The sequence below is a fragment of the Cetorhinus maximus genome, chromosome 8 (genome assembly GCF_964194155.1).
Source record: "Cetorhinus maximus chromosome 8, sCetMax3.hap1.1, whole genome shotgun sequence".
In the NCBI taxonomy this organism is placed as follows: Eukaryota; Metazoa; Chordata; class Chondrichthyes; order Lamniformes; family Cetorhinidae; genus Cetorhinus; species Cetorhinus maximus.
This window is the reverse complement of record NC_135886.1, coordinates 93321947-93334767: the sequence shown is the minus strand read 5'-3', so window position 1 is coordinate 93334767 and position 12821 is coordinate 93321947. Positions and strand designations below refer to the sequence as shown.

At 48.6% G+C, this 12821-nt stretch overlaps 1 non-coding gene across 1 annotated transcript; it reads right to left on the bottom strand.

Moving 5' to 3' along the window:
• Window positions 1-11351: 11351 nt before the first annotated feature.
• LOC144684088 (5S ribosomal RNA) lies at window positions 11352-11470 on the bottom strand. Its single transcript, XR_013577384.1, has one exon. It is a non-coding gene; the product is annotated as a 5S ribosomal RNA (ribosomal RNA).
• Between the last annotated feature and the right edge of the window lie 1351 nt (window positions 11471-12821).

Sequence of the window (12821 nt, the reverse complement as noted above, 5' to 3'; positions counted from 1 at the left end):
TAAAGGCGGACTGACTCCTCCATTGTCCCTTACAACCTGAGGAGTGCAGCGGACATCCCTTCCTGGTGTTCCCTAGCTTGCCTTTGCAGCTCGAGTGACTGTGACATAACCGAGTCCAGAGGCTCGTCATCTGACTCAGACTCAGCAACGTTCTGGCCTCCAGCAGCCCTCTGAATGCCGGACAGCTGGGAAGTCTGTGCCGCCACCCGTAGTGGATCAGAAAATGCAATGTGCTCCCCAGATTGTGACCCTGGGGTTACTCTAAAGCTAGTTTCCACCGGAGGGGGTGGGGGAGGGGGTGTGTCTGCGCTGGCGGATGGTGTGGGTGAGCGCTGTGATGGGACTCCAGGGAGGGTGCATCCAGATTCTTCTTCAGAGGTTTCTTCAGGGCTTGATTGGACGCCCTGAGTCATGGATTCTGTCGGCTGTTTGGCAGATGTGCCTGCGAAAGCAAGGGGAGATAATTAGTGCATGTCAGTGGCCTGTGAAAGAGGACACATCACTCACAGCATGGTTGCCATTGGATGTTGCACTGCTGGATCCTCACTTGGTAGAGCAGCACCGAGTTGATCTATATTTGGCCACATATGACAGCAATGCCTCCTTCCAATCATTGCCATCAGCCTGAGCAATCTTCATTTGTTTCTCTAAGGATTGGTTTTGTTGTTCCACTTCCCCATTTGTCTGTGGCCTTTTAGGGGTCACTCCGAGATGGTGAATGCCTGTGACTTACATGTAATCTGCAACGGTCCGTGAAATTAATTGTGGCCTATTGTCTGAGTACAGAGACTAATAGACTGTGTCTTGCAAATATTTCAGTCACTGCAGACACTATTTTCTCTGCTGATGTAGACTTCATCACAGCACACTCAGGTTTTTTTTTCCAGCTCTGCTTGTTGCAAGGGGATGAAACAACGACCTCAACAAGGATGTAACAGCACTCAAGGAGCTGATAACCTTGGGGGAAGAATTGTGGGACTTGGGGGGATCAGCAGTCTTGAAGTGGGGGTTGCAGCAGCTACCTGTGGGCTCTGAAGAAACACTCCTCCTTCTCCCAGCTCTACAGTCAGAGGTAAGTAACATACCTCTTTGGTTGCAGACATTCTATAGGGTTGCTTTCCCAAGTACCTAGACTCAGAACAAACCAATCTTGCACTGAGGACCTTGAGCACCTATTAAGCTTGATTGCCTATTCAAAGGGATTAACATCACCTGAAGGCATGAGTAAAGGACTCTCCTTGTTTGTCCTTACCCAATATGGCAGTTGGTGCACTTCAGTTGGAAGTGTGCACCCACATTCTGCCTGCCATTTTGTAGACTTAAGAGGCTGTTTATCACTTGAAAAAATGCACACTACACAGCCTAATTTGTAGGCCATAATATGCCATTAAAAATGGTTTGATAGGGTAATGACTTTTACAACATTTTCAGGATCCAGATAATGTAAAATTCAGCAGGAAAATTCCAGAAGTTGATCTCATCTTAATTCTTTGTACCTGTTACAGGTTTACTAAAAATTAATGCAATGCTTACTTTAACATATTTAATCTTTTTGCTTCCACATCATTGATCACTTTCTCCCAACACAACGCATCATTCTTCAGCTGAACTTGTACGTGAATTACTTGTGATTGTGCTGACCGTATTCTAAGAACATGCTGAATTAATAAATGTATTATTACCCCTGTAATTCCTGTGCTGCTGCTTTCTGCTAATAATGAGCGAAGTTTGACAGGATTTTTTTTTTGTATGGCTGCAGAAAAGAAAAGATGTGCTTTGAAAGATCCCATCTGGGTTTAACAGTAACAGGGTTAAAATGAATGGAGCACATTAAATTCTTTGAGATTGAAGGGCAATTAGGGATGGGTAACAGATGCTAGCTTTGCAATATTGTGAGAGTTAAATGAATTGCAGGAGGGCAGCTTAAGAGAGATCATTTTCAGTTTTAAGTTACTTCTGCCCCTTCCTCATCCAAGCAATATAAATAAAATGAGCATCCTTATAATATATCTCTCACTACTCTCTATCCATGGAGGCTCACTTGGACTCTTCATTCAGCAGCTCAGTTGACATGAGTTGAAAAACAAGGCATACTTCCCCATTCTTGGGAAGTACCCAACCCAGGATTATTCAGGACTGACTGGCTAATGCTGTATACTCAGCTTTTAGGGAACGCTGACATTTTCCAGCATGGATGCCTCCAGGTGTTATCCAGGATTAGGAAGTCTGTGGATCCAATGGATTTTTGATGAAAGTGTACAATCTGAGCCTACATTGAATGGCACTGCCCAAGTGACTCCTTCCTGGCTAGACAGATCCAAAAATGCAATTCTCCATTCGGAAGAAAAGTAAGATTAAGACCGCAAATGTGTGCTAAGATATAGATGTTTTAGCCTTTTCATACATTAATGAGATGGGGCAATCACCAATATTGAAAAAGGTTTGTTCTGTACAGTCCTTCTCCATTCAGCAAAAAGTCTAGCTTTGTGTATTCAGTATATTTCAAACCTTTACTGCAGTGCCAACTGGGGATGATGCAAAGAAGGAATATTTGAATGTACAGAAACAAAAATGATGTATCAATGATCAAAGTTTAGCTAACAAATTATATGATGTGGATGAGTTTCTGCATGTGCAGTACAAGTTCTTGAGAATTCTGCTAACAACTGAAGGATAAAAGGGAAGGTCACCTGGTGGCAGTAGTAAAAATGTTAAGCATTTTTTTTAAGACTCAGCACCAGTGAAGTTAATTGAGATAGGGAGATTGTCTCATTAAAAGATACATAAGAGTAAGAATAGACAGTTGCCTTTGTATTACTTCAAGTCATTTTGTGGCCCTCGACCAACAGTGGAGACATATACATATTCTGGAATTTTGCTTGATTATCCCTGGGAAATATTACTGGTGAGCCTTCCCTCATGAAATTAAACAGAAGGGGTAAACATCATAGGGCAAGCCATCTGAAAAGTGTAAGCTCCAAAGGAGAGACTGCCTTTTCTCACCCTGTACTTTGGTTAAATTTATTCCCATCCTCCTCTCCTGAAGGCATAGAGTTAGGCTGGGCTATCGCTCCAAGGATACTGACAGGCTCCCATTACCTCACCCATATGGCTATTTTACATAAGCCTGTATTTGAGTATAGGCTGATCAGTCAACCATCGCAGGATATCACACCTGAGCCAAATCTTGGTCATATCTGATATCCATATAAGCGATGCACCCTTTAAAATTTAGTTGTCTACACAACAACTTTTTTCAGTGCATGGTCCCTTAAACATTTTTTGTGTGACCACGCACATATTATTTAACTTTTATCCCAGACAGCTGTGCTGTCACAATGCAAATTAGTGGGAATATTGCACACATACATTTTTCAGCAACAACAAGTCTAGCAATTAGTGGCCCCCTCTGAAATCCAAGGGCACTGAAGCCAATGATACCACCCCTACTATCACTCTAGCTGAAATCAACCAAGTCAACAGAGGAAATGGATTAAGGCTCTCTCCTTCCCAGTTTATCTGGTTCAGTTACAAGCTAGATATAGACTTCACTAACTGAGCCATCAGATGAGCTATTACCCCCTTTCACATGTTATGATTGGAGCTTGGCTAAAGTGACGATTACTAGTCTGTAAAAAAGTAAGTGCAAGAAAAGCCATGGTTAATTTTGGTCAGGTTTAACACAAGTTGCTTTGGACCAGTAAGTTTACACAATAGTTTTCATATAGAATGTCTCCTTTAAGAGAAATAGTTACATGTGGGGGCATTGAAACAGTTTAGGCAATAATTATGTACAAACATTGATTCATAAGAATAGTGTTGTCCACTTTCCCCAGTGGTAATTTACCACCAATAGCAAATTAAGTCAGCAAATCAGAGCATTGTTACAATAATAGATTTAACTGAGCAAGCTTAATAAGTCAGATCAATACAGATTACTGCACAGTAAAACTGACAGCACAAATGTGAAGAAAGTGCCTAATTAATGGAATAGACTGAGAAAGCCATGATTTACTGAAAAGAAAAAGATGAGAGTGGACAAGGTGTTCAAAAGGAAACTAGACACCTTTCAAATCAAACATCAATCTTTCCTGCCTGTCAACCCAGGGGATTACTGAAGCCATTAGACGAGAAAATTCAGCTGTTGAATGCAACTTCCCTATGGAAAAAAAAACTTGGATAAATGTCTTAAATATTTAGTGACACTAAGAAAACTACACGCATCTGTCAGGCTCATAGAATAACAGGCCAACATCAGGAACAGGACCTCTGGGTGGGAAACTTTATGGATCACTAGGTGTCTCTTTCAATTTACTAAATGAAACACATCGAATTAAGTTCAATATTCAACATAAAGTGACACATTTGGTCAGGCTTGCAATCCTGAGCATTGGCTCCAGCGCTTTTGAAGTTGCAGATGTGTGACAAATCCCCCGCAATAGCAGCATCCACCATTACCATGCAGAGCACTTAACAGTGCCAGAAGACACAGAATTTTAAAAAGGAATAAACGTGGTACCAGAAAGAAATGCTAACCAGCCTTGTTTCCTCCCTTCAGGAGAAAGTATTCTCTGACATCTGTCCGCAGGCGCACAGATGACACAGATTTATTCCAGTGTGAGAACCCTGGAAGAGAAAGGAAAATTACAACTGGACCTACATGTGATGGAGGAACAGTTTAATATATGGCAGGTTACATTTATCATGGAAAAATGTAGTTTTATACACATAGGTAGGGCTAATACTAAGGAGATGTATACCATACTGGGTTCTGAATTAAAGACTGTTGAGTAGGGAAAAAGACTGAGGTGTTATTTGTTAATAAGATCCAAACCAGTTGGTGAAGCTGAAATCAGGACGCAGAATTATTCCTTACTGAGAGAATTTACTGACTTGTTCGGCCTCACAGCTCTCCTCCCGCTCAACCCAATATCCCAGCAATCCCCTATTTATATGTGCTCAAAGACAATTAATACCCATCACCTGTTTCTCTTAACCTTAAAAATGTAATTGGCATGACATTAACAAACATTAACAATGTAATTGACAGGACAATAACATTACTGAGTATAAGTCTCGAAGCATCTATGACCAGTGCCAAGAGGCTACAGCAAAGGCAAAGAGAATGTTATGATGTATAACTAGAATAGTCCACCTCAAAACAAAAAGCACCATTGTGTCCTTGTACAAGTCTTTGGTTAGTAAATACAATGCCCAGTTATTGTTCCCTCACATGATGGGAGATATAAAACAATTCTACAAAATGAAATGCAATGAACGGTCATAGGTTTATTCTGTAAACCCATTTTCAGGGCTTCTCCCATTACTTTTCAGAGCAGCAAAGCATTGAGCAGCTGTACTGCATCTTGAATAATAAGATGGCACCTCAACAGTGCAGCCTTCAGTCGTGCACTGGAGTGTCAGCCTGGATTACATGCTCAACTTTCTGAAGCGCGATTTGAACCCATGACATGCTGGATGTAATCGTCCCAGATTTGCACTAAGTGTGGCAGCGGGCGGGAAAGATGACATTTTGCCTGCCAGCTGCAATGGCAGCTTCTCATGCCATACCATCCCAATCCCACTGCATAAATTATGCATTCCCAGGAAACACAGGTTTCGATGACGGGCGGGCTCTCATTCGCCCGCCATGTCATCACTTTGCCACTTCATCACGCCAGGCACCATATTTAATGTGCAGCCACACACGTACCTCTCAGTGCTTCCAGCCCAGGAGTGCCACATGAAAGGCATGGCCCCGAAAGGCAAAAGAACCACAGCCCCTAGATTCAATGACGTGTCCCTTGAGCGCCTTTTCGATGCAGTGGAGGACCTCAGTGACGTCCTCTACCTCCACTCTGCCACAGAAGGAGCAGCGACCTCAGTAATCCAACTTGGGAGCCAGTGACAGCCGTGGACAGTGCCAACACCCTGCAAAAGAGGACAGCCACCCAGTGCCACAAGAGGATGAATGATATCTTCTGTTCCACCAGGGTAAGTCACTCTTCTCGTCACTCTCAACTCACACACTCACAACCCATCACACATCCACAGGGCCTTCACTCATTGCCAGTTCAAGGGACATCACCATTCACTCTCTCACACATACCTTCATCTGCCCTGTAAATCATCTCCTCATCCCACCCATGGCGCCACTCACCACCCACACACACCAGGCATAATTATCATCTGGCCTGGCAGGTGTCCTGCTTACACTCTCTCCATCTCTATTCATGCAGGACAAGCTGGCACACAACAACAGGGAGAGGTCGCAAACTGAAGGAGGAATGCCTGAAATCAAGGTCCTCACTGACTTTGAAAACAGAACCATCTAGCTGGCTGGCGACAATCTGTCCTGTGTTGATGGTGAGGACGGCGCTGCTCTACCAAGTGAGGATCCAGCAGTGTAACATCCATCAGACAACCATGCTGTAACTGTTGTGTCTTGTTTCTCAAGCCACTGCCATGCACTAATATTCTTCTCCTTGCTTCCGCAGGAATATTTGGGAAACAGCCGACAGAGTGCACAATGCATGGCCTCCAATCAAGCCCTGACGAAACTTCTGAAGAGGGATCTGAAGGCACTCGCCTTGAAGCCCCATCACAGCGCTCACCAGACCCTCCACCAATGCAGAGACACACACCTTGGTGGGACCTAGCTTCAGAATAGTCTTAGGATCACTATCTGTGAGCACATCGCAATGTCTGATCTGCAGCAGGCGACAACAGGGACTTCCCAGGTGTCCGGCACTCGGAGGACTGCGGGAGGCCAGAAATTTGCTGAGTCTGAGTCAGGTGTTGAGCTTCTGGACACGGTTATGTCACAGTTGCTGGACCTGCAAAGGCAAGCTCAGGGATATCAGGAAGGGATGTTCGCTGCACTCCTCAGATTGCAAGGCACGATGGATGAGTCCGTCTGCCTTCAGGTTGAGGCGATAGCACTGGCATGCCAACACACCGAGGTCAACGCTGGTAGAATGGCGGCCGTCATGGAGACCTTGGTCCAGGATGTTGCTCCTGCACTGCTGTGCGGTCTCAACTCCATCACTGATGCCATAATTGTCCTCCAACGTGAGAGGGGTGCCGGGCAGCTCAATCTCACCCCAGCTTCCCCTTCTCCTCAAGGAATCAGCCAAGGGTCCTTGGTCACCCAGGTGCAGACCCAAGGGCCATTCACCGTGGTGACTCAGAGACCGTCCAGCCCACCCACATCTCCTCTTCTTGTGACCCCAGCAGCTCCAGCTCCACAGCTCAAGGGGAGGATGCCACTGCCACACAGCAAAACCCTGAAAGCAGGCCGGATCCCTCCAGGTCTCAGCCCTCCAGAGGACACCCATCAAGGCCATCACAGACAGGGCATAGCAGTCAGCATGCTGCCTCCATCTCAGCTGTGGATGGCCAAGAAGCACCAAGACGTAGCAGCAGGGTTAGGAAAATTAAAAAGATGTAACTCTTTTGGAGTTAAAACAGTTAAACTAAATTAACAAAATAAGGGATAAATCAAACACAGCACCTAAGTCAGGTCAGCTGTAAAACTAAGGACAAAGTTTAAAGGAAACTTAAAACATTAAATCAAAATGTGATTAAAGGGGTCAATAAAACACCTCAGTCCCCGCAGTGCTCACCGAGCACAGAAGGCCTCGAGAGTGCCGGCAGACACCACGTGCTCCCTCTCCAGGGACACCCGGCCGCGAACGTAGCCGCGGAAGAGGGACAAACAATCGGGCAGGATGACCCCCTCGATCGCCCGCTGCCTGGACCTGTTAATGGCCAACGTGGCCAGGCCCAGGAGCAGGTTCACGAGGAGGTCCTCCTCCTTCCCGACCCCCTTCCACACCGGGTGTCCGTAGATCAGGAGCGTGGGACTGAAGTGCAAACAAAACATTAATAAAAAGTTTTTTAAATAACTGAAAATGGAGTGCAGCCTACCACACCCTATATATGCGTGGTCCACGGACTCCACAAGACCACAAAAAGGGCAGGTGTCCTGGGAGTCCGTGAACCTATACATTCTCCGATTGTAGGGGACTGCTGCATGCAACACCCTCCAACCCAGGTCCCCGATAGAAAATGGGAGGACACCTTCGTAGAGGGCCTCCCATCGGTGGCCTCCGCCGCTGGACGGCAATAAGGCATGCCAGGGCATGTCTGGGTGGCAGACCAGGGCGAGAAAATGGAAGGTGTGCAGCAGCAGTCCGTACAGAAAGCTCTTCCGCGCCGTGCCAAATGGCACAGAGGGCATGTCCCCAAGGCGGCTCATATTGCGGGGCACCGGCACCCGAGGGAGGGTTCGGGGCTTGGGGCCAATGTGGAATTCCGTCCGAACAGGGGAACGTTCAGCAGGAAGACCACCACGCACCTGCGCCACCTCGAGACCTAAAATTACATCGGGTCCAAGCACGACCGTCCTTAGGTCTCGGATGGCATCGGCTGCGAGCTGGACACTCACAGACATGCAACGCGCCAACTCCTGCGGGAGCATCCAGCCCATTCCTCCGCCACCCAGCACATCCCCGATCCTGGTCACCCCGGCAGCCACAGCCCTCCTCTTCGCCAGCCACTGAAAAGGACGGAGGGGCGGATTCCTGAGCAGCGGCTCTCTGACGATAGCCGCTACTCCTGACGGGGGATAGCTGCGTCGCGAGGCAACCATGTTCCAGACTTTGATCAGGTCCTGGTAAAAGACGGGCAACGCCTGCAAGGAGTCACTGAGGCCCCTCTGCTCTATAAACAGGAGCTGCACGTCATAATTCAGGCCGTGCACCTGGCGGAAGAAATACGTCGCCAGGGCACACCATCTCGGAGGAGGCTCAACGTAAAGGTATCGCTGCAGGGTCTGAAGATGGAAAGTCGCCACCTGTGTGCATAGGCACACTAGCTCCTGACCGCCCTCCCTAAGCGGGAGACTCAGAACCTCAGCAGTGACCCAGTGCAATCTTTTGTCCCAGAAGAAGTCGACTAGCATTCTCTGGATTTTAGCGACAAAGTCCGGGGGAGGGGTCAAAGTGACCAGCCGATACCACAACATGGCAGCGATCAGCTGGTTTATGACCAGAACTCGACCCCTGTAAGACAGCACTCGGAGCAGTCGTGTCCAGCGCCGCAGGCCAGCGGTGACTTTCGTCTCCAGTTCCTGCCAGTTCGCCGGCCAGGATTCCTCAGCAGGGCAGAGATGGACCCCCAGGTAGAGGAGGCTGGTCCTGCTCCAGGTGAAAGGCCTGAGCTCCTCGGGTAGGGGATCCATCTGCCACGGGCCGACCAGGAGTCCAGAACATTTATCCCAGTTGATCCTAGCAGAAGAAGCGGCAGAGTAGACCTACTGGCACTCGCGCATCCTCCGCAGGTCAGCCGGGTCACTAAGCATAAGGAGCACGTCATTGGCATAAGCCGAAAGGACCACCCCGATGCCTGGCCCGCGCAGAACCAATCCCGACCTCCTCCGCAAGAGGCGCAGGAAGGGCTCCACACAGATAGAATACAACTGGCCAGACAGGGGGCAGCCCTGATGTACCCCTCTCCCAAAGCGAAGGGGCACCGTCAGGGACCCGTTAACCTTCACTAGACACTCTGCGGCGGTGTACAGAAGTCGGATCCGGGCGACAAAATGCGTCCTGAACCCGAATGCTCGCAGAGTTCCGAGTAAATATTCGTGATCCACCCTGTCGAACGCCTTCTCCTGATCAAGGGACAGGAAGGCGCTCGACAGACCAGCCCTCTGGGAATGGTGGATAATGTCCCGGACCAGACGGATGTTATCATAAATTGTGCGGCCCGGGACGGTGTAGGACTGGTCAGGGTGGATCATGTGGTCCAGCACGGTGCCGAGCCGAGAAGACGTGGCTCTGGCGAAGATTTTATAGTCCGTGCTGAGGAGGGAGACTGGGCGCCAGTTTTTAAGGTGGCGGAGATCCCCCTTCTTTGGCAGCAGGGCAATCACGGCCCTGCGCCACAAAAGGGGCATCTCCCTGGTAGCGATACTCTCCCCCAGGACCCCCGCGAAGTCACTCCCCAGGACATCCCAGAACACCTTGAAAAACTCCACGGTCAGCCCGTCTAGTCCCGGGGATTTGCCCCTGGAGAGACCGTCGAGGGCGCTGGTCAGCTCCCCCAGACTTATAGGGGAGTCAAGCTTTCCGGCGCCCTCCGGGCCAACCTGTGGCAGGTCCTCCCGCAAAACTCTGCAAGCATCCTTGCTGGACGAATCCAGAGAGAACAGGGCAGTGTAATAGTCTCGGGTGATGGCCCTGATGCCCTCCGGATCCGAGACAAGGGATCCGTCATCGGCCAGCAGCGTAAGGAGCTGCTGACGGACCCCATGTCTTTTTTCCAGCGAGTAGAAGAAGGGGGAGCCGCGGTCCAGGTCCTTGAGGAACCGGATCCGTGACCTCACAAATGCGCCCCGGGATCCGACGAGTTGCAGGTCCCACAGCGCGCCCTTCTTCTCATCGTACACCAACCGCAGGGCCGGCTCCGCATCAGGCTGACGGAGACGTGCCTCCAGGTCGAACACCTCCTTCTCCAACTCATCGACCCTGGATTTCCGCCTCTTTGTCGACCCCTTCGCGTACTCCTGACAGAAAACTCGGACATGAGTCTTTCCCACGTCCCACCATAGCCTCAAGGAGGGGAAGCCGCCCCGCTAAGATGTAACTCTTTTAGGAGTCAACCAATTAAACGAAATGAACAAAATGAGGGATAAAATAAACACAGCCCCTAAGTCAGGTCAGCTGTAAAACCAAGGACAAAGTTTAAAGGAAACTTAAAAACATTAAATCAAAATGTGAATAAAGGGGTCAATAAAACAACCCAGTCCCCGCGGTGCCCACTGAGCACAAAAGGCCTCGAGAGTGCCGGCAGACACCACGTGCTCCCTCTCCAGGGACACCCGGCCACGAACGTAGCCGCGGAAGAGGGACAAATAATCGGGCGGGATGACCCCCTTGTTCGCCCGCTGCCTGGACCTGTTAATGGCCAACTTGGCCAGGCCCAGGAGCAGGTTCACGAGGAGGTCCTCCTCCTTCCCAACCCCCTTCCGCACCGGGTGTCCGTAGATCAGGAGCGTGGGGCTGAAGTGCAAACAAAACATTAACAAAAGGTTAAATAACTGAAAAGGGAGTGCAGCCTACCACACCCTATATAAGCATGGTCCACGGACTCCACAAGACCACAAAAAGGGCAGGTGTCCTGGGAGTCCGTGAACCTACACATTCTCCGATTATGGGGGACTGCTGCGTGCAACACCCTCCAACCCAGGTCCCCGATAGAAAGTGGGAGGACACCTCCGTAGAGGGCCTCCCATCGGGGGCCTCCGCCGCCGGACGGCAACAAGGCACACCAGGGCGTGTCCGGGAAGCCTACAGCACCTGGTATTCCCAGGCGGTCTCCCATCCAAGTACTAACCAGGCCTGAGTCTGCTTAGCTTCCGAGATCAGACGAGATCGGGCATTTTCAGACTAGTATGGCCATAGGCCCCGTTAAGATGTAACTCTTTTGAGTTAAAACAATTAACTAAATTAACAAAATAAGGGATAAATCAAGCACAGCCCCTAAGTCAGGTCAGCTGTAAAACTAAGGACAAAGTTTAAAGGAAACTTACAAACATTAAACCAAAATGTGATTAAAGGGGTCAATAAAACACCCCAGTCCCCGCGGTGCCCACCGGGCACAAAAGGCCTCGAGGGTGCCAGCAGACACCGCGTGCTCCCTCTCCAGGGACACCCGGCCGCGAACGTGGCCGCAGAAGAGGGACAAACAATCGGGCGGGATGACCCCCTCGATCGCCCGCTGCCTGGACCTGTTAATGGCCAACTTGGCCAGGCCCAGGAGCAGGTTCACGAGGAGGTCCTCCTCCTTCCCGACCCCCTTCCGCACTGGGTGTCCGTAGATCAGGAGCATGGGACTGAAGTGCAAACAAAACAGTAACAAAAGGTTTTTTAAATAACTAAAATCCGACTGTTCTATGGTCCACTAAAATGCTCATTAGTTCGCAGTCTGTGCCCGAGGGGTGAAAAACTCTGGAGCACTTGGTGGCACTTTCATGCCTCTGCATTGCTTGAGTGGGCAGATAAGCTAGAGGCCTGACTCTATGCATGTCAATGTGGCTGCATCTGAACTGTCTCAGCTACAGAGGAATGGTCACTTTATACAAGGTTTCCCTAATGCATGGCAGCCCTTGCCCCACCCCCAATGTGCCTCAACCTTGAAGTCCAACAGGCAACCCTCATGAGCGCTGCCCAACATTACTGTGCACTCACCAGTAGGCACGGAAATTTCTGCCCTCTGACTCAGAAGCAAGAGTGCTGCACTGAGCAAAGGCTGACACCAGTGGAGATAGGACAGTGTGCTGAACCACTGCACAGCCAGTTTCCTTTCAAAATTCCATAATGCCATATGTAATGTTCATATCAACTTTGCAGGAACTGAGACCAATAAACAAGTTAGTTTAGTTTCCACATAAGGAAGGGTTTACTATCTGTACGTCCTGTCCTTTGAACTGGCCTTGGTGCTGAAACATGATTCATTTATTAATCTTGAGTCTGCCAACATGAGATTTGAATCAGCTTTGAATCATTGTCACGAAGGTTGAATTGTTTATTTAATTTGCAGGAACATAAGAATGTGTATTTGATTACAAGATCACATTGACTTGTTTCCTTGGTTACACTTGCAGTTTTATTCCTTTAAAGCAAAGAACTGGTAACTAATTTGTTCCTTTCTGAAGGTTTTGATGTAAATATAAAAAAAATTGATCATACCTTTCTGCATATTCACCACTCTACTTATGATAGCTGTTTACTGTTGTCAATTCAGCATATGTAAGA